Raw genomic sequence first — 3,662 nt, 5'->3', positions numbered from 1 at the left:
TTTTGTTGATGGGCTAAAATTCTACTCATGGAATCCTGGTAAAATTTTAGATTTTCTTACATTAGAATAGAAATAAAGTAGCAAATATTATTTGATGACTTGTATGTTGTTATTGTTGTGCCAAATAGTCGACATAAAAAAGAATTTAATAGTTAAAATTGAAGATCATATATGCATGAAGCAAGCAACTAACTGTAAGGTTAGAGTACATACAGTACAAAAAAAATGACCAAAGAGAGCTCTACAAAGGTTCCAAGACAAGTCGAAGATCTAGTGCAACGTAGCATCAAAAAAATCAAAATGCGAGACAATGTTGATTTTAATCAACCATGTGAAGACATGGAGGTCTCTGCTTCGTGTAAGGAAGTTCTCTCCGAAGTAACCAAGACGGCATATAAAGATACGCTCCTCACAATGATGGGTTCCTCTGGAGGTGAAAACCCTATTGATATGGAAGAGATTAGTGAGAACAACCCTAATCCGACCAGGATTCCGAGAGAGAGAATCAGGAAGAAAGGCCATTTGACCCTTGCCTTACCATTCCAATTTCTAAGAAATAGTTTGATAAGTGGTGCAAGCCATGACGCTCCGCCCTGTTTGTGAAGCTCTTGGGAAAAAAAGTGGGGCTCGTTTTCATGGAGCAGCGTCTCCGACGTAATTGGGGTAAGAAAGGTTCGACTAATGTTATTAATATGAATCGTGATTACTTCTTTGTTCATATTTACAAATGAGGACGACTGCTCTTACGCTCTAACGGAAGGACCATGGATGATAGCTAGACACTATCTCATTGTACAAAGATGGCAACCGTCCTTCCTAGAATCTAAAAGTAGTAAAAAAAATTGCGACTTGGATGTGGATTCCAAATCTCCCAATTGAACTATAAAATCACAAATTTCTATGAAGGGTTGGGTCGACGATCAGACACATGCTAAAGATTGATATGATCACCTCTATTCATTCCAGAGGCCGATTTGTACGAATTTGCGTGGAGATCAATCTTGCACAAAAACTTATTCCCAAAATTTCTGTTTTTGGCTCGGAGTTGAATATTAAATATGAGGGTCTATAATAGATTTGCTTTACATGCGGTAAATATGGACATCATTTTGATATGTGTCAAGAAGTTTCGATCAAGAAACCGGCGAATAATGAAGAGGGCAGCGTCGTCGAAGCAAATGCCGAATCTAGTAACCAAACTCTGGTCGACCGTGATTCCAAGGAAGGAAAGAACAAAGAATTTGGGATTTTATCTTGCGATAATCAAGGCTGCGCTAATTTCAGGCCCTGGATGATGGTCAAGCAGCCTAGTAGAAGAAAGAAATCTAGTTACCAAGGAAAATCTAGGAAAATTAACTCCCATGATTCTGAAGAAAAACAAGAAAGATTTGATGAAGGCGGTAATCATGCTAATAGTAATGGGTCTCGATTTAATACCTTACATGAGGAGGGAAGAGAGAGTACGTCCGAAGATCACATGCATGAAGAAATGGGAACGGATTCAAACGTTGCTGATGGACTGGTGCCTCCTAAGGCCCAAAAGAATTTGACAAAAAGTCACTCAATTCAAAAAGAGATCCTTAAAGTTGGGGCTAGTAAAAACCCATAAGGTGGGAAAAAGAATGCCCTTCCTAAACCTAGGCTAGTCCATTCTAAGAAAGGAGGTAAGCTCAATTCAAAACTTCCTTCTAAACAAACCTCCTCTCACCCTGAAGTTTCCCGAAGCACCAATCCCGTGACCCCAAGAAAATGAGGATGCCGAGGCCATGGAAGGGGTGATTATGAAGTACATATGAAATCTACAAAGAGAATAGTACGAGATGGTTCTTGCGAAAAAGGCTGCAAATCAAAACAAAAGGGGGTTCATCATTTGTAATAACCCCTTGATGTTAGCTCTTACTTATTCTACATCCTCGATGGCTGTGAATTTAGGATATGGTCTACGGAAGGGTGAGAATACCCCCTAAGATGGTTAAGGCTCACCCAGGGGGATCAAAATTAGAAGATAGGAAGTCTCTCCTTGCTAACTCTAGTGCACAGAATGGGGGAAATGCCCAAGTTTAATTCGATCCTTAGTAACTCCTCTTTTGTCGTGGTTATAATGAATGTGATCAGTTGGAATTGCCGGGGAGCCGGCAGTAAAATTTTTCACTCTCTGGTAAGGGACTTCAGACAGGAGTATGTGAATTTCATTAATTTGTTATAAACACAGATTAGTGGTCAGAGAGGACAGAACATTCGTAACAGAATTGGTTTGGATAGCTCCTTTGTTGTTAAAGCAACTGGTCATTTTGGTGGAATCTGGTGTTTGTGAAATTCTGGGACGTTGAAAGTGGATGCCCTTGAGAACAACAAGCAAATGGTTCACCTGAAGATCATTGGTAATGATTCGACTCCGTGGACACTAACTGCGATCTACGGAAGTCCCCAGCGCCTTAATCGGAGAAGTCTATGGAATACTCTAAGGCGTTTGGCAAACTATAATACCCTCTGGTGGACGAAATTGTGATTACTATGTTCTTCTATCTTTTGAGCTTTAGTATGAATATACCCTTAGGGCACTGTTTATTTTCTTTATTGGAATTCACAACTCCGTTCAACTAACCAGCAAGTGTACTGGGTCGTCCAAGTAATAACCTTACGTGAGTAAGGGTCGAATCCACAGAGATTGTTGGTATGAAGCAAGCTATGGTCACCTTGCAAATCTCAGTTAGGCAGATTAAAAAGGTAATTGTGATTATTGGATTGTAAATAAAAAGGAATAATAAAAGGGATAGAAATACTTATGCAGATTCATTGGTAGGAATTTCAGATAAGTGCATGAAGATGCAGCATGGCTCAAGGACGCCTGCTATCCCATTGCTTCTACTCAATCCTTCTTACTCCTTTCCATGGCAAGCTTTGTATAGGGGTTCACCATCAACTGTGGCTACTTTCATCCTCACGGGGAAATATCCTATGCGGCTGTCACTCGCACAGCTAACCAGTCTGGAGGCATCACCCATGGTTGATAGCTACATCCCATCCTCGCAGTGAAAGCTAATGCTCACGCACTCTGTCACAGTACGGCCAATCACCGGTTGGTTCCCTCCCCTACTGGAATAGAATCCCTCTTTTGCGTCTGTCACTAACGCCCAGCAGGTTACAGGTTTGAAGCACGTCACAGTCATTCATTACCGGAATCCTACTCGGAACACCACAGACAAGGTTGGACTTTCCGGATTCCCAGGATCCTACTCGGAATACCACAGACAAGGTGAGACTTTCCGGATCCTCATAAATGCCGCCATCTATCTAACTTATACCACGAAGATTCTGTTGGGGAATCTAAGAGATACACATTCAAGCCTTGTTGCATGTAGAACGGAAGTGGTTGTCAATCACGCGCGTTCATCAGTGAGAATAGTGATGAGGGTTATCTAACTCATCACATTCATCATGTTCTTGGGTACGAATGAATATCTTGGAATAAGAATAAGATAGAGATTTGAATAAAAGAAAATAGAACTTCATTAATCTTTGAGGTACAGCAGAGCTCCACACCCTTAATCTATGGTGTGCAGAAACTCCACCGTTGAAAATACAAAAGTGAAAGAGGTCCAGGCATGGCCGAATGGCCAGCCCCCTAAAACGTGATCACAGGATTCCAAATACAATCCAGG

This window comes from Arachis stenosperma, chromosome 3, assembly GCF_014773155.1.
Source record: "Arachis stenosperma cultivar V10309 chromosome 3, arast.V10309.gnm1.PFL2, whole genome shotgun sequence".
In the NCBI taxonomy this organism is placed as follows: domain Eukaryota; kingdom Viridiplantae; phylum Streptophyta; class Magnoliopsida; order Fabales; family Fabaceae; genus Arachis; species Arachis stenosperma.
This window is presented reverse-complemented; position numbering follows the sequence as displayed.